This window comes from Orcinus orca, chromosome 1 (assembly GCF_937001465.1).
Source record: "Orcinus orca chromosome 1, mOrcOrc1.1, whole genome shotgun sequence".
NCBI classification, from domain to species: Eukaryota; Metazoa; Chordata; class Mammalia; order Artiodactyla; family Delphinidae; genus Orcinus; species Orcinus orca.
This window is the reverse complement of record NC_064559.1, coordinates 113543508-113566261: the sequence shown is the minus strand read 5'-3', so window position 1 is coordinate 113566261 and position 22754 is coordinate 113543508. Positions and strand designations below refer to the sequence as shown.

At 40.2% G+C, this 22754-nt stretch overlaps 1 protein-coding gene, 1 long non-coding RNA gene and 1 other non-coding gene across 4 annotated transcripts in view; 2 read left to right on the top strand and 1 right to left on the bottom strand.

Moving 5' to 3' along the window:
- Positions 1-22754, bottom strand: part of LOC101280867 (monocarboxylate transporter 1-like) — a 140806-nt gene that overhangs the window by 22781 nt on the left and 95271 nt on the right. Inside the window, exon 1 of one of the 2 annotated variants that reach the window (XM_004263292.3) lies at positions 15785-15937. The exons of the other annotated variant lie outside the window; for it this stretch is intronic. The gene's annotated coding sequence lies outside the window, so the exon portion shown is untranslated. Of the gene's footprint in view, positions 1-15784; positions 15938-22754 lie in introns of those variants that run through there. 2 annotated transcript variants of the gene reach the window in all.
- LOC117203205 (U6 spliceosomal RNA) lies at positions 7148-7254 on the top strand. Its single transcript, XR_004485884.1, has one exon. It is a non-coding gene; the product is annotated as a U6 spliceosomal RNA (small nuclear RNA).
- The window catches only part of LOC125964595 (uncharacterized), a 69424-nt gene continuing 58128 nt past the window's right edge, over positions 11459-22754 (top strand). The window contains exon 1 of the long non-coding RNA XR_007477756.1: positions 11459-12169. This is a non-coding gene — a long non-coding RNA (uncharacterized LOC125964595). The remainder of the gene's footprint in view (positions 12170-22754) is intronic.

The following is a 22754-nucleotide window of genomic DNA, read 5'->3' as shown; positions in this document are numbered from 1 at the left end:
TTAGTGGCAGATAATGGAAGCTATTACCATTATAGATACTATTTTTTAATTATCTATTTTGTGCTAGATACTTTCACCAGGCTTATATGACAAGCTTCTTGTGTCCTTGCCTGGACATTAATTTCTTCATTCATTGTGCAAATTGTTGAAAGTGCACTCTCAAGTTATTTCTTTTGTATCTTCTCTCTGGATTGTCTTCCTTTCTTGCAGGCCATTCACTCCTTTTCAGTTTGATTCAGTTACTCCATTTCTTCTGCCTATTTTATGTTAATCAGGTTGGCAAGTGACCAAAAACTTAACTCAATCTGACTTGACCAAAAAGAAAATGTTTTTGGCTCATGTAACCAAGAAATCTAAGGCAGTGATTCTGGCTTTAGGCACAGCCTGATCCAAGGACCAAATGATCTGGTCAGGGATATTTCCCTATTTATAGTTCTACTTTCTTCTGTGTTGATTTCACTTTCAAGCAGGTCCTCAACTCATTGAGGCAAGAAGATTGCCAGTAACTCCAAGCCTACATACTTTCCATAAGATCCCAGCTTCGTTCCAGGCAACAGAATTCCTAGAATGTTCACTTTGGCAACATAATTAGCTTTAAGTAAATACTTGGTTTGGTCAGGTCTAATCACTGTGTGAGCCTTGACTGGCTGGATCTATTTCATATGCCTAATTCTGAAGCCTGGGGTCCAGTCACAGAACAGATAGAATGGAAAGCCAGAGTTTTTAAATGCTACAAAGGCCTATATAATTTATCCTAACTTCATCTCCTACTTTTGTCCCTCCAGGCTTATACCACTCCAGCTATACTGGCCTTCTTACTATCTTTAAGGATGTCAATCACACTTGCCCTTCAGGGTTTCTGAATTTACGTTTATCACTGCCTAGAATTTTGTTAACCCAGATATCACTTCAATGAAATCTTTGTTCAAATGTTCCCATATCAGGGAGCCTTTTCTGGACCATCCTAGATCAATCCTAGATCAACCTCCCACTTCCCACTCCTTACCTTGCTTTGTTTTTCTCCATGGTACCTATCTAAAAGAATATATAAAATAACAGCAAATACTCATATAGTGCTTTCTATGCAGCAGGCATTAGATTAAGCACTTTACTTGATTAATTTAATGCTCTAACAACCCTATGAAGTAAGTACTATTACTATTCCCAATTTAGAGTTGAGTAAACTGAGAACGGAAAGGTTAAGTAACTTATTCAGGACATGGCAGAGCTGGGATTCAAACGTAATCAGAATGGCTCCCAAGTTTGTGCTTTTAACTACTAGACCACATTACCTCTTATTGTTGTCAGTCTCTCCACACCAAAAAATAAGCTGCATGAAAACAGGGACTTTTGATAGTGATATATCTCTAGCCCTTTGGCATGTAATAATAGATACTCAACAAATATTTGATGAACAAATAAAAGAGGATGCCGATATAGCCAGAAGGGAAAATGGATCCTTAAACATGTACTACACACAAGCTGCCCTAAATTAACAATGCAAACTGAGAGCTTATCTGTTCCAGTGGTTTCCTTATCATCTATGTGATGACTCAATCGCATAGTTCCAGCTAGCCAGTCCAGAATCTGGGCGTCAACCTTCTCTCATTTGCCCTCATGTCCCATATCTAATCAATCTGAATAGCTCTGTATTTGTCCTCCTCTCCACCCTCACAGCCACTGTACCTTAGATCAGGTCACCAATCTCCCATGGGTTAATGCAATAGCCTCCTAAATGGTTTCCCTACTTTCCACCTTTTGGTCTCCCTTTTTCATTCTCCACACTGCAGTCCAAGTGATCTTCTGAAAGTAAAGCCTGGTCATTTTGCTCTTTTTCTTAAAATTCTTCTATGGCTCCAGATATATCACCCTCAGAATAATTTATCAAAGCATTCAAAACCTGTTCTAATCTCACCATTTTTGCCTCTTCAACTTTATCTCCTCCTGATTTCCATCATACACTACGCCCCAGGCTTAACGGAGTACTTGAACTTCTTCCAAGTGCCATCCTCTCTCATCCTCTGCCTTTTGCACGTTTCTGTTCCTTGTGCCTAGGTCTGGCTCTCCCATGACTTGGCTAACTGCTATTTGTCTTTCAGGTCTCATTTCTCCTGAACTGCCAGGGGCAGGCTCGTCATCTCTGCTATGTGGACCCATAGGACCCCAGTCTTACTTCTATCATAACACCTACATTGTAGTATAATTTGTTTGCCCGGCTCTCCCATTAAACTGTGTATGCTCTTGTGAACAGACACCATATCTATTGTGTTCAATGATATACTTCCATTATCTAGAATAGGTTCTGGCAGATACCAGGCAAATATATTATTTGGAAAATTAAATGAAGCCCCATTTAATTGGTGAAGATGTGCCTAAAGTTGTTAAACAATACAGCCCATATCCAAATTCAAGTGAGTCTGGTTCCAAAACACATGTACTTTAATGTACAGACCCTCTTTAAAAGACGAAAGATAAAAATTCTTCTGGATCGCTGGGTTGATAAAATTATTTTATTTGTAATGTTACTTACATATGTACATATTAGATATAGTAATACTAAACAAAAGCACTACAAACATTAATTTATAATTATATAATTGTAATTTATAATTAATTATAAATTAATGCTGTGATCAGATTAGTGCTGTCATAGTGAATATGCTTATCCTATTATATACTTTTTCTCTATTTAAACTAATATTGAATTTGTTTTTACATAGTTTAGAGTATGCCATAAAATCATCTGGTCTACATTTGTATAAACCTATCATTTAAATATTAAGTATTCATCCATATTCTTCACTAGCCTGCATCATTAAATCCATACTATTTGGTACCTGTATTAATTTTAATCAAATGCAAATGCAAAGTACTTTCCTTTTAAAACAATGGTCATCCACAATATCCAGAAAATACTTTATCTATTTTAGATTGTCATTTTAAAACAAATACAAGATATAAAAAATTCTCCTACAGAACTAGTTATCCCTAACAATATATGCACATGAACACAAATATCTAAGACATATTTTGTAATCTCATTTAAACAAATACACACACACACACACACACACACCCCCCAAGGCAATGCCACCACAGAAAGCAGGAGCCTGGGCAAACTTTTCAGACTCCTCCTTTTCCTCCAGAAGGATCTGAGACTTCTTCAACAATGTTCCTTAAGAGACTCTGGCCTTGTTCCAAACTTCCCCAGGGTCTCCTGGTCAGATAAACAGGACTGGGATATGACCAGGGCCAGCAAGTTCCACTAGGATAGTTCTGTTTACCAGAGCTCAGACACAATCAGATTGTTTCAAGTCCTTTAAAGTGATTTGGCATAAATAGCCCAGATAACTCCTCCTAACATTTACAACTTTCTAAGTAGCTGCTCAAGCCCAGAAATTGATGGAATCAAATCAGAACATGAAAGCACCATTATTCTATGGCCTGGTAGCAATTACAGATTCATCTCCTTCAGAGATTTCCATTTATTTTGACTATTCATCAGAATGGGTAAGATTATACCATGAAATTATTAGAAATACAATTTTCCACCCATTCCCATTCACCGACGGAGACAAACAAGGATAAGTGAAAGTCCTCAAGTGAGTATAGGACATATAGTACATTTCACCTGCAGAAGAGATACGATTGATATAAGAGCCATTTCAAAGTTTTCCCAATGCCACTGGGCCCTCATCTCCCAAAGCATGATTCATCCTTGGTAAAGGTCTCTGTTGGTCCTGGTTGGTTCTGACACAGGAATTTGGTCCCTAGCGTAGTTTCTGCTTTTGCTCTGGAAAATACTGTCACATCCCATAGTGTCCTTTGCCTGGGGTCTTTTAGATAGAGCTACCAAATTAATTCTCTTCCACAACTACAGGCTTTTTATAAGAATCACACTTGGTGTAAGAAAGAAAAAAAAATCAAGCAAAATTCTTTGCTGATATAACATCCTGAATTATACCATTATACCCTCTCTTAATCTCTTAGATTTACTTTGAAAGGAACTACATGTGTGTACAAGTGACTCCCAAGCCTGTGGTCTTCAACAATTTTGCCCCAAAATGAACTCTGGAAACTGTACTTCCTTACACATTGACTATTAAACTGTATAAGTTTGATAGTTGCAAATATGTGATTTCTGGCATATTGTATATTGTGTTATATGTGCATTAAATATATCGTTGTCAAAACCTTGGCACTTCGGCTCATTCAGTTTACGGAAAATGGCCACTATATAACTGGCCAGTCCTCACTATCAGAAAAGGTGTGACCTCACTTGAATTTGAAAGGGAATAGAATATGCCACCCCAAAATATGCCATTTGGCATATTGTTTATTTTGAATTAAAGTAACTTAAGAAACAGCCGGTACAAGATGGACACTCTGACCTCCTTTGTCCCCGATAGCAGGAAATAAATCTCCCATTCGAAAGTTACTCTCCCAGTATCAGGAGAATAGCAGGCATCCTTATTATCAGAGATAGTGAGTTTAGGGCCGAGAAGGCTATATAAACAAACCTTGTTACTTCTTCACTAATATGCCACCCAAGCCCAAATGCTTTGTCTTGTCAATTCTTCACAAATGTATTGTTTCCTTGTCTAAAAGGTATAAAAGCTTCCTGCTTAGGTTACTTCTTTGAGTGTCATATTTTTTTTCAATAAATTTATTTATTTAGCTTTTTTATTTTTGACTGCATTGGGTCTTTGTTGCTGCACACAGGCTTTCTCTAGTTGCTCCAAATGGGAGCTACTCTTCGTTGCGGTGGATTCTCTTGTTGTGGAGCACAGGCTCTAGGCATGCAGGCTTCATTAGTTGTGGCATGTGGGCTCAGTAGCTGTGGCTCGCAGGCTCTAGAGCACAGGCTCAGTAGTTGTGGTGCACGGGCTTAGCTGCTCCATGGCATGTGGGATCTTCCTGGACCAGGGGTCGAACCCATGTCCCCTGCATTGGGAGGCAGATTCTTAACCACTGCGCCACCAGGGAAGTCTCAAGTGTTATATTTTTATGGGCTCGCATATGTACGAAATTAAATGTTTTTCTGCTGTTAATCTGCCTTATGTCAATTTAATTATTATTTAATTATTAGACCAACCACAGAGCTTAGAAGGTAAGAAGGGGAAAGTTTTTCTTCCCTACAAATTCAAAGCAGTGAGTTGAAAAACATTCCTGTTACCACCTATTCCTGTCTCCTTCAAAATTCTCTCTCTGGAGCTATGCATTCTGGGTTTTTCCCTTTGTTTGGATTGTTCCCCAGAGATTTTTATAGCATGGAACAGCACACCAGAGTAAGAACAGGGATGAGTGAGGTAGTCTTTCTTTTGTAAAGAAGAAGGGAATAGATAAACAAGGATTTACTGTATAGCATAGGGAACTATATTCAGTATCTTGTAATAAGCTATAATGGAAAAGAATCTGAAAAAGTATATATATATATATATATATATACACACACACACACACACACATACACACAGTATATGAATCACTTTGCTATAGACCTGAAACACAATATTGAAAATCAACTATACTTCAATAAGAAATTTTTTTAAAATGATGGAGAAGGGGATTTGCATGAAATGAGTCAGTTAAAGAAGTCCTGAGGCATCCAGTCTCATCTTAGGAGAGCTCATTCTAAATTCAGGTACATATGAAGCTGAGGATTTGCAAAATAATTCCATACCACCACTTGAAAATGAAGATTACCTGTCCCAGAGCATTTCACCTACGTATGCTGAAGGTAGGATAATAAAAATATCTCCAAGATTTCTAAAATTTCCATTTGAGTTAATAGAAGCTGCAACATCTCAGTTCAAAGGAAACAATCTGGGTTCTGAGGTTAAATAGAAATGCTCCGTGGCATGAATTTCACAAATTTTTTTCTGAATTAAGAGTAAAAAAAACATTAAAGGCTAATTAATCTCAGAATATTTACACTTAAATTTACATACATACTCCGTGATAGTAAAGCTGTTTGATGCAGTAAGGTTCAGTTGGACAGCTAATATAATACTTATTGAATGTGATTAAACTTTGAGCTTAGTTGCCGGTTATGGTTTCTCACAATTTCTTTTATTTATTTATTTGTTTGTTTATTTATATATTTTTGGACATGCCTCTTGGCTTATGGGATCTCAGTTCCCCAACCAGGGATTGAACCCGGGCCACAGCAGTGAAAGCACCGAGTCCTAACCAGTAGACCACCAGGGAACTCCCACAATTTGCTTTTTAAGGTCACAATTTTTGGTCACCAAGAACTGTTTCATCAGTTTTAATAATAACACTGTCTTATATTAAAAACTTTATTCCACAGTGTCAAAATTAAATTTAAAACTGCAAGTGTCTTCAGGAAGAAAAAGATTCAGAGAGAAGAAGAAAGGAAATAAAATACGAGCATTCAAAAGAAAAATTATGGATAAAAAAATTCAAAACCCAGAGGTGGACTCAACACAATTCTGCCAAATTACCAAATTCCTGTCTTTGTTATTTGAAATTTTTTATTTTGGCATGATTTCTAAATACCAATTTTCTTCACATTTTAGAAAGGACATGAAAATCTGAGGTAATAGTGAAGAAAGGGAAGTTAGAGACTGTGTCCTTTGAAGTCCTTTACACTATACAGGAGAGTTTTGCTCAGTAGAATTCCAGATTATAATCTAGACTATAATCTATAAACATTGTTTTCTGCAATCCAAAGTAGACTCTCCAAAACCTAAATACACTATTTTTATTTATTAATATATGACTGATTTTGTCCCAGGGTTTGAAGCACAAATGTACTGGCTACTTTAAAATAATAAATAAACAGGTATGGAGTTAGCGTTATGGTCATCTACATTACTCCTTTTGAATAGAAATGCTAGTATACCACTGCTGGTATCTACTTCACACCTAGTTCTTTGAGGCCAATTGGGAAAATAAGTAGTCACAAGGAGGAAGACAGCAGAGAAAGTTGTTCTTCCTTTTCTTGAAAAAAAAAAAAAGTATGACTTGAACTGCTCACTGAAATATTTAACACTATAATCAGCTTCATAATTTTTAATAGTTTTATAGTTGGTTTTATGTGAAAGTATCTCTAGGTTTTTATGAATAAAGACTAGAATTTTACCTCTATGCTTTACTCATCATTCTTAAAGTTTTCATCCCAATGCTTGCTTCAGCAGCATATATACTAACATTGGAATGATACAGAGAAGATTAGCATGGCCCCGGCGCAAGGATGACACACAAATTCATGAAGCGTTCCATATTTTTGTGGGATAGGAGGGTGGGAGGGAGAAGCAAGAGGGAGGCGATATGGGGGTATATGTATACATATAGCTGATTCACTTTGTTATAAAGCAGAAACTAAACACCATTGTAAAGTAATTATACTCCAATAAAGATGTTAAAAAAATTTTTTTTCAAGCCAAATTCAAGGCAATTACATTTGTCTCCTTTTAGTTCTTTCCTGTATACATAATTGTGTAATGTCCATCATGAGTCTGAACATCATTATTACTACTACATCTGAGCCCACTACTTCAAAGAAGTAACAAAGTTGTTTTTGTAAAGTACCTGATAATCCACAAAAGACTAATAAATTAAGTATTGTTTGTCTAACATAAGCATTACTTACACTAAGCACAGATAAATAGTTATTTGCAAAGTTGTTTTTGTTTTGCGGTACTCGGGCCTCTCACTGTTGTGGCCTCTCCCTTTGCGGAGCACAGGCTCCGGATGCGCAGGCCTAGTGGCCATGGCTCACGGGCCTATCTGCTCCGCAGCATGTGGGATTTTCCTGGGCCAGGGCACGAACCCGTGTCCCCTGCAACGGCAGGTGTACTCTCAACCACTGTGCCACCAGGGAAGCCCTGCAAAGTTGTTTTAAAGGGCATTTCTGGACACTAAAAAATTATCAAAAATGAAATTTTGTTATCTCAAAATACGATTATAGGTTAAACTTAAGTCTTTAAATGCTGATGATGTAAGTCCTAGAATATACTGTCAGTAAAACAAAAATCACTTTATAATACACTTAAAATAATTTCAACAATCTATTTCACTTTCCTAAAAAAATACAGTAAATTGTTAATCTGCTCCCCTTAGGGGGCTGTTTTCTATATGAAAAATGACAAACATCAGCAAGGTGCAATCACAACAGAGTGAGGTAAAACTGTGCATTTCTAATTTGCATCCTAAATCTGAATCATCAACCTCTAGAGGGGTTACTGGCAATTGGCATGACAAAGGCCTACACCTTACAGGGAATTACTGAAGACAAGGTTTGGGGCTAATTTAAATAATGTAACTGATATTACTGGATCCACAAGAAGAGAGAATTCCATGGGTCACAGTAATTAGCCAAAAAGTTGCTCAAGACACACTGTTCCATTTAACTATGCATATGGGAACTTCAAAGACAGCTACTACCTTAGAAACTTACAATAGAGGAGAGAAAGTAAGCAAAAATAATACAAGTGTAAAGATTCACATAATACAAAAATTACAGTGGAGGGCTTCCCTGGTGGCACAGTGGTTGAGAGTCTGCCTGCAGATGCAGGGGACACGGGTTCGTGCCCCGATCCAGGAAGATCCCACATGCCGCGGAGCGGCTAGGCCCGTGAGCCATGGCCGCTGAGCCTGCGCGTCCGGAGCCTGTGGTCCGCAATGGGAGAGGCCACAATAGTGAGAGGCCCGCGTACCGCAAAATAAAAAAAATACAGTGGAGGGACTTCCCTGGTGGTCCAGTGGGTAAGACTCCGTGCTCCCAATGCAGGGGCCCCGGGTTTGATCCCTGGCTGGGGAACTAGATCCCACATCCATGCCGCAAGTAAGAAGTCTTCATGCCACAACTAAGAGTCCACATGCTGCAACTAAAAGATCCCATGTGCCACAACTAAGACCTGGCACAGCCTAAATAAATAAATATTTTTAAAAAATACAGTGGAGACAAGGGATAGGTAGGATTTCAGGAGAAAATGGAATTTCTGTGGACAAAGTCACGGAGAATCAAGAATGGGGTAGAACTCAGGATGAGTCAAAGGAAGAGGGAAAAAAGTTTAAAAGAGTAAAGATTAGAAGGTTACAGGTGGCCCTGTGCCCAACTTTTCATAGGCTGGGAAGCAAAGCTTGAGAAACTTGATGTTGTCTTGGGCAGAGTGCGTATAGCAACAGATCAAAGAAAAAGAGGAAGAAAACGTGCTCTCAGCTGCCGGGGGATCTCGCTGAGTTGCTTTTGTCTTGTGGCTTCTGTTGGGATTGGTGTTTCCTCCCGGAAGACGGCTGCGTGTGCTTTGAGGAGGCTCACTCCCTGCCAGATGGGTGATGGAAGTCTAAACATGAGGAAGGATCTTGGTGCTCTGGTCGGTGTCAGGCCTGAACCTCTGAGATGGGAGAGCCAAGTTCAGGACATTGGACCACCAGAGACCTCCCGGCCCCACATAATATCAACTGGCGAGAGCTCTCAGAGATCTTCGTCTCAACACTAAGACCCAGCTCCACTCAACAACCAACAACCTCCAGTGCTGGACACCCCATGACAAACAAATAGCAAGACAGGAACACAACCCTACCCATTAGCAGAGAGGCTGCCTAAAATCATAATAAGGTCACAGACACCCCAAAAACACACCACCAGACGCAGCCCTGCCCAACTGAAAGAAAAGATTCTGCCTCATCCACCAGAACACAGGCACCAGTCCCTTCCACCAGGAAGCCTACACAACCCACTGAACCAACCTTACCCAATGGGAGCAGACACCAAAAACAACGGGGAACTGTGAACCTGCAGCCTCCAAAAAGGAGACCCTAAACACAGTAAGCTAAGCAAAATGAGAAGACAGAAAAACACACAGCAGATGAAGGAGCAAGGTAAAACCCACCAGACCAAACAAATGAAGAGGAAATACACAGTCTATCTGAAAAAGAATTCAGTTATGATAGTAAAGATGACCCAAAATTTTGGAAACAGAATGGAGAAAATACAAGAAATGTTTAACAAGAACCTAGAAGAACTAAAGAGCAAACAAACAATGAAGAATAACACAATAAATGAAATTTAAAATTCTCTAGAAGGAATCAATAGCAGAATAACTGAGGCAGAAGAACAGATAAGTGACCTGCAAGATAAAATAGTGGAAATAATTACTGCAGAGCAGAATAAAGAAAAAAGAATGAAAAGAATTGAGGACAGTCTCAGAGACCTCTGGGACAACATTAAACGCACCAACATTTGAAATATAGGGGTCCCAGAAGAAATGAAAAAGAAAGGGACTGAGAAAATATTTGAAGAGATTATAGTTGAAAACTTCCCTAATATGGGAAAGGAAATAATTAAGTCCAGGAAGCACAGAGAATCCCATACAGGATAAATCCAAGGAGAAATACGCCAAGACACATATTAATCAAACTCTCAAAAATTAAATACAAAGAAAAAATATTAAAAGCAGCAAGGGAAAAGCAACAAATAACATACAAGGGAATCCCCATAACGTTAACAGCTGATCTTTCAGCAGAAACTCTGCAAGCCAGAAGGGAGTGGCAGGACATATTTAAAGTGCTGAAAGGGTAAAACCTACAACCAAGATTACTCTACCCAGCAAGGGTCTCATTAAGAGTCAATGGAGAAATTAAAACCTTTACAGACAAGCAAAAACTAAGAGAATTCAGCACCACCAAACCAGATTTACAACGAATGCTAAAGGTACTTCTCTAAGTGAGAAACACAAGAGAAGGAAAAGACCTACAATAACAAACCCAAAACAATTAAGAAAATGGTAATAGGAACATACAGATCGATAACTACCTTGAATGTAAATGGATTAAATGCTCCAACCAAAAGACATAGACTGGCTGAATGGATACAAAAACAGGATCCATATATATGCTGTCTACAAGAGACCCACTTCAGACCTAGGGACACATACAGACTGAAAGTGAGGGGATGGAAAAAGATATTTCATGCAAATGGAAATCAAAAGAAAGTTGGAGTAGCAATTCTCATATCAGACAAAATAGACTTTAAAATAAAGACTATTACAAGAGACAAAGAAGGACACTACATAATGACCAAGGGATCAATCCAAGAAGAAAATACAATTGTAAATATTTATGCATACAACATAGGAGCACCTCAATACATAAAGCAAATGCTAGCAGCCATAAAAGGGGAAATTGACAGTAACACAGTAATAGTAGGGGACTTTAACACCCCACTTTCACCAATGGACAGATCATCCAAAATGAAAATAAATAAGAAAACACAAGCTTTAAATGACACATTAAACAATATGGACTTAATTGATATTTATAGGACATTTCATCCAAAAACAACAGAACTCAAGTGCTCATGGAGCATTCTCCAGGATAGATCATATCTTGGGTCACAAATCAAGCCTTGGTAAACTTAAGAAAACTGAAATCGTACCAAGTATCTTTTCTGACTACTACTACTAGCTATAAGACTAGATATCAATTACAGGAATAAAAACTGTAAGAAACACAAACACATGGAGGCTAAACAATACACTACTAAATAACCAAGAGATCACTGAAGAAATCAAAGAGGCAATCAAAAAATACCTAGAAACAAATGACAATGAAAACACGATGACCCAAAACCTATGGGATGCAGCAAAAGCAGTTCTAAGAGGGAAGTTTATAGCAATACAGTCCTACCTCAAAAAACCAGAAAAATCTCAAATAAACAACCTAAACTTACACCTACACCTAAAGCAATTAGAGGAAGAAGAACAAAAAACATCGAAGGTTAGCAGAAGGAAAGAAATCATAAAGATCAGATCAGAAATAAATGAAAAAGAAATGAAGGAAACAATAGCAAAGATCAATAAAACTAAAAGCTGGTTCTTTAAGAAGATAAACAGAATTGATAAGCCATTAGCTAGACTCATCAAGAAAAAAAGGGAGAAAACTCAAATCAACAGAAGTAGAAATGAAAAAGGAGAAGTAACAACTGACACTGCAGAAATACAAGGGATGATGAGAGATTACTACAAGCAACTATATGCCTATAAAATGGACAACCTGGAGGAAATGGACAAATTCTTAGAAAAGCACAACCTTCCAAGACTGAACCAGGAAGAAATAGAAAATATAAACAGACCAATCAAAAGCACTGAAATTGAGACTGTGATTAAAAATCTTCCAACAAACAAAAGCCCAGGACCAGGTGGCTTCACAGGCAAATTCTATCAAACATTTAGAGAAGAGCTAACACCTATCATTCTCAAACTCTTCCAAAATATAGCAGAGGGAGGAACACTCCCAAACTCATTCTACAAGGCCACCATCACCCTGACACCAAAACCAGACAAGGATGTCACAAAAAAGAAAACTATAGGGCCAATATCACTGATGAACATAGATGCAAAACTCTTCTACAACATACTAGCAAACAGGGCTTCCCTGGTGGCGCAGTGGTTGGGAGTCTGCCTGCCGATGCAGGGGACGCGGGTTTGTGCCCCGGTCTGGGAGGATTCCGCATGCTGCAGAGCGGCTGGGTCCGTAGGCCATGGCCGCTGGGTCTGCATGTCCAGAGCCTGTGCTCCGTGACAGGAGGGGCCACAGTGGTGAGAGGCCCGTGTACCGCAAAAAAAAAAAAAAAATACTAGCAAACAGAATCCAGCAGCATATTAAAAGGATCATACATCATGACAAAGTGGGTTTTATCCCAGGAATGCAAGAATTCTTCAATACATGTAAATCAATCAATGTGATACACCATATTAACAAATTGAAGGAGAAAAACCATATAAGCATCTCAATAGATGCAGAAAAAGCTTTTGACAAAATTCAACACCAACTTATGATAAAAAAAACCTCCAGAAAGTAGGCATAAAGGGAACTTACCTCAACATAATAAAGGCCATATATGACAAACACACAGCCAACATCATTCTCAATGGTGAAAAACTGAAACCATTTCCACTAAGATCAGGAACAAGACAAGGTTGCCCACTCTCATCAATATTATTCAACATAGTTTTGGAAGTTTTAGCCACAGCAATCAGAGATGAAAAAGAAATAATAGGAATCCAAATCAGAAAAGAAGTATAATTGTCACTGTTTGCAGATGCTATGATACTATACACAGAGAATCCTAAAGGTGCTACCAGAAAAACAGTAGAGCTAATCAATGAATTTGGTAAAGTAGCAGGATACAAAATTAATGCACAGAAATCTCTTGCATTCTTATACACTAATGATGAAAAATCTGAAAGAGAAATTAAGGAAACACTCCCATTTACCACTGCAACAAAAAGAATAAAATACCTAGGGATAAACCTACCTAAGGAGACAAAAGACCTGTAGGCAGAAGACTATAAGACAGTGATGAATTAAAGACGATACAAACAGATGGAGAGATATACTACGTTCTTGGATTGGAAGAATCAACATTGTGAAAATGACTATATTACCCAAAGCAATCTACAGATTCGGTGCAATCCCTATCAAACTACCAATGGCATTTTTCACAGAACTAGAACAAAAAATTTCACAATTTGTATGGAAACACAAAGGACAAAATAGCCAAAGCAATCTTGAGAAAGAAAAACAGAGCTGAAGGAATCAGGATCCCTGACTTCAGACTATACTACAAAGCTACAGTAATCAAGACAGTATGGTATTGGCACAAAAACAGAAATATAGACCAATGGAACAGGATAGAAAGCCCAGAGATAAACCCACACACATATGGACACCTTATCTTTGATAAAGGAGGCAAGGATATACAATGGAGAAAAGACAGCCTCTTCAATAAGTGGTGCTGGGAAAACTGGACAGCTACATATAAAAGAATGAAATTAGAATACTCCCTAACACCATACACAAAAATAAACTCAAAATGGATTAAAGACCTAAATATAAAGCCAGACACTATCAAACTCTTAGAGGAAAACAAAGGCAGAACACTCTATGACAAAAATCACAGCAAGATCCTTTTTGACCCACCTCCTAGAGAAATGGAAATAAAAACAAAAATAGACAAATGGGACCTAATGAAACTTCAAAGCTTTTGCATAGCAAAGGAAACCATAAACAAGACGAAAGGACAACCCTCAGAATGGGAGAAAATATTTGCAAACGAATCAATGGACAAAGGAATAATCTCCAAAATTTACAAGCAGCTCATGCAGCTGAATATCAAAAAAACAAACAACCCAATCCAAAAATAAGCAGAAGACCTAAATACACATTTCTCCAAAGAAGATATACAGATGGCCAACAAACACATGAAAGGATGCTCAACATCACTAATTATTAGAGAAATGCAAATCAAAACTACAATGAGGTATCACCTCACACAGGTCAGGATGGCCATCATCAAAAAAATCTACAAACAATAAATGCTTGAGACGGTGTGGAGAAAAGGGAACCCTCTTGCACTGTTGGTAGGAATGTAAATTGATACAGCCACTCTGGAAAACACCTTAAAGAACTAAAAATAGAATTACCATATGACCCAGCAATCCCAATACTGGGCATATACCCTGAGAAAACCATAATTCAAAAAGACTCATGTAGGGCTTCCCTGGTGGCGCAGTGGTTGAGAGTCCGCCTGCCGATGCAGGGGACACGGGTTCGTGCCCCGGTTCGGGAAGATCCCACATGCCGCAGAGCGGCTGGGCCCGTGAGCCGTGGCCGCTGAGCCTGTGCGTCCGGAGCCTGTGCTCCGCAACGGGAGAGGCCCCAACAGTGAGAGGCCCGCGTACCGCAAAAAAAAAAAAAAAAAAAGACTCATGTACCACAATGTTCACTGCAGCATTATTTACAATAGCCAGGACATGGAAGCAACCTAAGAAGTGTCCACTGACAGATGACTGGATAAAGAAGATGTGACACATATATACAATGGAATATTACCCAGCCATAAAAGAAACAAAATTGAGTTATTTGTAGTGAGGTGGATGGACCTAGAGTCTGTCATACAGAGTGAAGTAAGTCAGAAAGAGAAAAACAAATACCGTATGCTAACATATATATACGGAATCTAAAAAAAAAAAAATTCTTAAGAACCTAGGGGCAGGACAGGAATAAAGACGCAGATGCAGAGAATGGACTTGAAAACACCGGGAGGAGGAAGGGTAAGCTGGGACGATGTAAGAGTGGTATGGACATATATACACTACCAAATGTAAAATAGATAGCTAGTGGGAAGCAGCCGCATGGCACAGGGAGATCAGCTTGGTGCTTTGTGCCCACCTAGAGGGGTGGGATAGGGAGGGTGGGAGGGAGACACAAGAGGGAGGAGATATGGGGATATATGTATATGTATAGCTGATTCACTTTGTTATTCAGCAGAAACTGACACAACAATGCAAAGCAATTATACTCCAATAAAGATGTTAAAAAAGAAGGTTACAGGTGGCATGCCACAACGCCAAAACAACCTCCCACCCCATATTACCCCCCCCACCCCTCCCTCAGATACAACCTGGCCAAGAGATCCTAGAGGGAAGAGGTTAATCAACGCTATCAGATTTTATAGCCTCAGGTCATTACTCTTCCAGATGGAAAGCATCCCCAGTGGGGATGAAGAGATTTCCCCCAGGCCACCACGATCTCACTCATCTCCCCGCGCTGGCGCCCGGGACACTTGGCTGGGACACCTGTCCTCGCCTCCTTCACCAACCGCTCCCTGCTCCGCGGCGCTGCAGCCACGAAGCCCTCGAGGGCCGCCCCCCGTCCCCAGGAAACCAAGCTCTCCGTTCCCCGAGGCTCCCTCCCACCCCGCCCAAGCAGCCAGGACTCCCAGCGCGCCACCCGCCGTTACCCAGCTAACCGTTGTGCGCGGGTCGCGGCGCCGCGTAAGCGTGAAGTGACGGGGCGGCTCGGGGCGGAGCTCCTCTCCGCGCCTGGCGCCCCTCACGCGCCGGGAGTTCGCCAGACACTGTGGGGAGGGGTGGGCGCCGCCGCCTTATACCACGCCGCGGGGGCCGGAGCATGCACGCAGGGGGCGGAGTTGGCCCTACGGACCCCGCCCCCTCCGCCCGCCCTCACAGCGCTGACTTCGGTGTGGTTCCCCCTCGGCCGCCGTTGTCGGCTCCCGGTCCCGCTGGGTGTTACCCCGCAACGTCGCGGCAACCACCACGCGTGCGGGACGCCAATGTCGGCCTCACCCTCAGTCTCTGGCAGAGAAAAGGGGAAACCGCTAAGGATGGATGGGGCGTGCCCCCCCCACCCCGGGGCCTGACTCAGGTGTGGGGGGAGATGGGCGCGCGGAAGAGCGGGGAAGTGACTGGAAGTGGGAGACTGGGCGGGGTTTGAGTGGACGCGGGTGCACCTGCGACCGGGAAGAGGCCGAGGGCTAGAGGTTAAGAGCGTGGGCTGTGGGCTCGCTGCTTGAGTTCTGTGACCTCGGGGAAGTCACTCAAACCCTCAGGGCCTGTTTCCTGCTCCCTAAAATGGCAACAGTAGTAGAAGCGACCTCATTTAGGAGATTTCCATGGTCTTTGAGGTACACAGAAGTCGGGAAAGAAGAACGGGTAAGAGGATGGAAAGATTGGTCCAAGAGGGGGAGGGTGTGTGTGCGTGTGTGTGTGTGTGTGTGTGTGTGTGTGTGTGTGAAAGATGGAGAAATGAAGATTGCAGAGAGGCCAAATTTTTGTGGACACAATGTTTGGGACAGGGTGTAATTATGGCTGGCAGTTTTGGGGGGATTGATTATATACTAAACACTTCACCTGAATCCTCATGAGCCTGTGGAGTAGGTACTATTGACAGTTTACAAATAAAGGACCTGAGGTTCAGAGGGGTTGGGTAACTTTACAGAGGCCACTGACCTAGTAGTGGCCAACATTTGAAGTCAGACTTCAGAGCCTGGTTTTTGTCATAAGAGCCATGGTTCTTGAGCAAGTCCAGATACCAAAGTGTATCTGTTGAAGTGATTAAATAATCTTGATTTGAGAAATACCAAAAAAGTATGTCAAGGCCCTTGCCTTCAAAGAATTTACAAGTTCTTTGGGGGCAACTGAGATACAAATCAGCCCACATTTCTTGAGCATTTGCCATGCCAGGACCTGTCCTACCACTCCACCTTTTGTCTCACACACACACTTAATTCCCACAACACTTAAGAGTAGGCCTTATAGTTTCTGTTTTGCAAATGAATAACCTGAGGTTGAGGAGGAGTGGGGTTTGTGGGGTCAGGCCTTGCGCCCTCCTCTCAACCACTCTGCTTGTTTCACAGCAAAGTTTTCAGTAGCAGTTCAATATGTTAGTAGAAGACATTGCAGAATCTATGGTCAAGTACTGCTTGTGAGCAGTAATTGTTTTTTACCTTTGTAAATGCAGAGAAGAAAGGCACTTAAGGTCACTGGAGTGGCCAGGACTTAGATCAGCAGTGCTTCAGGATTGTTAGTGGCAGCAGCATTCAGAGTAGATGGTAGATAGTTGAGTTAGGGAGATGGTGGGACACTGTGGCTCGGGTGTAAATTTATAAGGACCTGTACTATGGAATGGCAGTGCGAAGAGGTAGATAAGAGATTCCCAGGAAACTTCCCAAAGAAGGCACGTAAAGCAGCAGTATAGTGGGTCTGCCCAGTTTCCAACAAAGTACCTAATTAAGGTTGCTAGGGGAATAAAATTAGTGTTTGTGAAGCACTTGGAACAGAGCCTAGCATATAGCAAGTGCTCAATAAGTATTTTTAAAAATGAATAAATAGGAAATTAAGGAAATAATTTCATTTACAATAGCATCCAAAAGAATAAAAACACCTAGGGATAGGTTTAACTAAGGAGGTTGCAAAGATTTTAGGCAACTCTACTTTCTGAAGAAACACTGCCCACAAAACTGCCCTTACTTCAGACACCGTCTGCAAGATTGGGGGTCTCCAGGGTCACCCTCACTTCACACCATCTGGCCACAAATTTGGAGGTTCTCATAACCTTGCTTAGGATCAGTAATTTGCTAGAAAGACTCACAGAACACCCTGAAAGCTATTATATTCACAGTCACATTTATTACAGAAAAAGGGTACATTGAAATCAAGCAAGGGAAGAGTAGCATAGGGCAGAATCTGGGAGGGGTCCAAACTCACAGTTCTGGTTGTCCTCTCCAGGTGAGGTCCTGAGTGGAGTTAACTCCTCTCAGCTATGATGTGTGACAGTGCTCTAAGAGTATTGCCAACCTGGGATATCACTTAAGCCCTGGTATCCATTGCTTTGTGAGGCTTCATTACTTGGCATGAATCATAGTCCATGTGATCAAACTAAAGTCTCCAGTCACCTGCCTCCCTGAAGTTTGGGCTGTTACCATGTGACACAAAGCCCTAACTCTCCAATCACATTGTTGGTCTTTCTGACATTGCCGGCCCTACCCTGAGTCATTTCATTAGCCTGAACTGAGAAGGGACCCACCCTTAGACACCTCATTAGCATAAACTGTCAGAGTTGGTCTGAGGGACCCACTATGAATTACAGAGACACTCCTATCACTTGGGAAATTGCAAGGATGTGGCGGTCATCTCCCAGGAGCTGGGACAAAGGCCAGACCTCTCTTTAGACAAGGCCAGATTCCTTACTACACAAAAGTGGAAGACACACTGAAAACTGTAAAACGTTGCTGAAAGATACTAAAGAAGACCTAAATAAGTGGAAAGACATCCATGTTCACGTATTGGAAGACTTAATATTGTTAAGATGGCAATACTACCCAGCGTGATCTACAGATTCAATGTAATACCTATTAAAATTGCAATAGCCCTTTTGGCATAAGTGGTAAACTCATATGGAATTGTGCAGGATGCTGAATACTTAAAACAATATTGAAGAAGAACAAAGTTGGAGGACTCACATTTCCTTATTACAAAACTTATTACAAAGCTACAGTGATCAAAACAGTGTGGTACTAGCATAGGGATAGCTGTATAGACCAAGAGAATAGAAAGTCCAGAAACAAACTTACAAATCTAGGACCAACTGATTTTTGAAAAGAATGCCAAGACCATTCAATGGGAAAAGAAATGTCTCTTCAACAAGTGGTGCTGGGACACGTGAATATCCATATGCAAAAGAATGAAGTTGCACCCCTACCTTATGCCATATACAAACATAAACTCAAAATGGATTAACCAATAACCTAAATGTAAGAACTAAACTATAAAACTCTTAGAAGAAAAGATGAGGGGTAAATCTTAATGACCTTGGATTTGGCAATGGATTTTTAGATACAATACCAAAAGAAGAGCAACAAAAGGAAAAGATAAATTGGGTTTCATCAAAATGAGAAGCTTTTGTGCATCAAAGGATGTTATCAAGAAAGTGAAAAGACAACCTACACAATGGGAGAAAATATTTGCAAATCAGGGTCTAATGTCCAGAATATGTAAAGAACTCTTACAACTCAACAACAAAAAGACAACCCAATTAAAAAATGAGCAAAGGATTTGAATAGGTGTTTTCCAAAAACGATGTGTAAGTGACCAACAAGCACATGACAAGGTACTCAACTTTATTAGTCATTAGAGAAATGCAAATCAGAAACACGAGATGCCACTCTATACCCACTAGGATGGCTATAATAATAATTTTTTAAGGAAAGTATGTATTGGCAAGAATGTGGAGAAATTTGAAAACTTGCACATTGCTCATGGGGGTATAAAATGGTATAGCCACTGTGGAACAGTTTGGCAGTTCCTCAAAAGTTAAACATAATATTACAAGACCCAGCAATTCTAAGTATATACCCCCAAAATTGAAAACAGGTATTCAAACAAATAGTTGTACAGGAGTTTCATAGCACTATTCACAATAGCCAAAAGTTGGAAACAACCCAATGTGCATCATTAAATGTATGGATAAACAAATGTGATATAGCCGTACAATGGAATATTATTTGGTCACAGAAGGATTGGAGTACTGGTACATGCTACAACATGGATGGGCCTCGAAAAGATGTTAAGTGAGAGTAGCCAGTCACAAAGGGTCTCAAATTGTGAATATCCAGACACAAAAGGTCAGAAATTGTATGATTCCATTTTATTAAATATCCAGAATTGGTAAATCTAGGGAGACAGAAAGCAGATTAATGTTGCCAGGGGCTGGGAGAATGACTTTTTAATGGATACGGAGTTTTCTTTTAGGGTAATGAAAATGATTTGGAACTTGATATAGGTGTTGGTTGGTGGTTGTACAACATTGTGAATGTACTAAATACCACTGAAATGTATACTTTAAAATGGTTAACTTTATGTTATATGAATTTACCTCAATAAATAAACCAAATAAATAAATGGAGAAAAAGATTTTCCATGAATTAAATGAAGTTTCTTCTTTGTGTTAAGAGAATCATGTCTAAGTTTATAATTTAAACTTTATATATCTTAAAGAGGGCCAATGTGATAGTCAGAAGCCACCCTCCTCCCCCAAGATGTCCATGTCCTAATCCTTGGAATCTGTGAATACGTTATTTACATGACAAAGGGGAATTAGGGTTGCAGATGGAACTAAATTTGCTAGTCAGCTGACCTTAAAATAGGGAGATCATCCTGGATTGTCTGGGCCCAATATAATTAAGAGTCCTTAAAAGTGGGAGAGAGTAGGCAGACAGGTCAGAGTGATGCAGTGTGAGGACTTGACCTGCTGTTGCTGGCTTTTAAGATGGAGGAAGGGGGGCACCAGCCAAGGAATGCAGGTGGCCTCTAGAGTCTGGGAAGGGCAAAGAAACAGACTCTCCTCTAGAGCCTCCAGAAGGCTTGACACCTTGATTTTAGCCCAGTGAGGCCTGTGTTGGACTTCTGACCTGTAAAACTGTAAGATAATAAATCTAGGTTGCTGTTGTTGTTTCTAAAATATTTATTTATTTGGTTGCGTTGGGTCTTAGTTGCAGCAGGTGGGCTCCTTAGTTGTGGCATGTGAACTCCTAGTTGCAGCATGCATGTGGGATCTAGTTCCCCGACGAGGGATTGGACCAAGACCCCTGCATTGGGAGTGTGGAGTCTTAACCACTGCACCTCCAGGGAAGTCCCCTAAATCTATGTTGTTTTAAGCCACTAACTTTGTGATAATTTGTTACAGCCATGATGGAAAACTAATACAGACAGCATAAATGTGTATACTTTAGGCCTCACAAAACTTGTATCTTCCTACTGACAGTGAATATTTTTATGAAGAGTACAGGCTTTGGAGTTGGAAGGCCAGGTGCTATAACTTGCTAGCTGTGTTTCTGTGGGCAATTCACTGAACTCTTCTAGGCTTCAGTTTCCTCACCAGGAACATTGGAGATAATACCTACAAACCCGATGTGTCATGAGAATCAAAAGGAAAATTATTGGTGAAACTGGGAAAGTGCTCTGAGAGTGGTTTTTTGTTTTGTTTTTTTTTAATATAAATTATCAGTAAAGGGTGCTTAAGGGGGAAAGGTCCAGAGTTACTCTAATATTTTAGCTGGAAATAGAGAAATAGAGAAGGTGGGAGAGGAAACAGTTTGAGTGAACTGGAGGAAATGATAAAGCAGGTACAATTCTTACTATTTTTCCAGATGTCATCCTTGTTTTAAGCCAGTATAAGAGGAATTTTAGAGTTGGCAGAAGCCTGGAAATCATGTAACCAACACCCAACCTTATGCAGATGTGGAAGCTGAAATCCAGAAGCTGGAAGACTTTCTTCAAACCACTCAGCTAATGAATGGTTTGACTAGGTGAATAGACAAGTTTTCTGGACTTTACTGTCTAAAGCATAACCTTTAAGATAAAGTGTTTCTTTACTGCAAACCAGAGGGGATACAGTGCCCTCTAGTGGCTTTTTATTTTATTATACAAATCCCCATTACTTCACATTTCTGTTTTAAAGGTTGAGAAGGAGATGATGCAAGTAGAGAAGGACCTTACAGTTATTTGCAAACTCAGATTTCAAGGTTTCAAGCAAGTTCTAACTTGAGAAATTAGAGGCTAGGATGAGAAACACCATTAAAGGAAAAGGGGTGGGGAATTTGTAAATGCAAATTTGTGCTGAATACACTGCTCAAATATTTTATCTGGAAAATAAGAAAAATACGTTTCTGTTGTGTTTCCACTGACAAACTCAGTGAAATCAAAAAGGTTCACTTTTCGTTTTATTGAGATACAGTCCTCATAACATAAAATCCACCATTTAAAAGTGTAAGCTTAAGTAGTTTTCAGTATATTCACCATGTTGTGAAACCATCATCACTATCTAATTGCAGAATACTTCCATCTCCCCCCACACCCCAAGAAAACCCAAACAATTAGAAGTTGATTCCAATTCCCCCCCCCATCCCCTGACAATTGCTAATGTACTTTCTGTCTCTATGTATTTGTCTATTCTGGATATTTTATATAAATGGAATGTGAACTTTCATCTCTGGCTTCTTTCATTTAGCATAGTGTTTTCAAGGGTCACCCTTATTGTAGCATGTATCAGTACTTAGTTCCTTTTTATGGCTGAATAATATTCTGTTGTACGGATATATCACATTGTATTTATTTGTTCATCAATTGATGGGTATTGAGTTGTTTACACTTTTTTAAAAAATTTGTTTATTTATTTTTGGCTGTGTTAGGTCTTCGTTGCTGTGCGCGGGCTTTCTCTAGTTGTGGCGAGTGCGGGCTACTCTTGTGGTGCGCGGTCTTCTCATTGCAGTGGCTTGTTGCGGAGCATGAGCTCTAGGCACACTGGCTTCAGTAGTTGTGGCACTCGGGCTCAGTAGTTGTGGCTCACGGGCTCTAGAGCGCAAGCTTAGTAGTTGTGGCGCATGGGCTTAGTTGCTCCGCGGCATGTGGGATCTTCCTGGA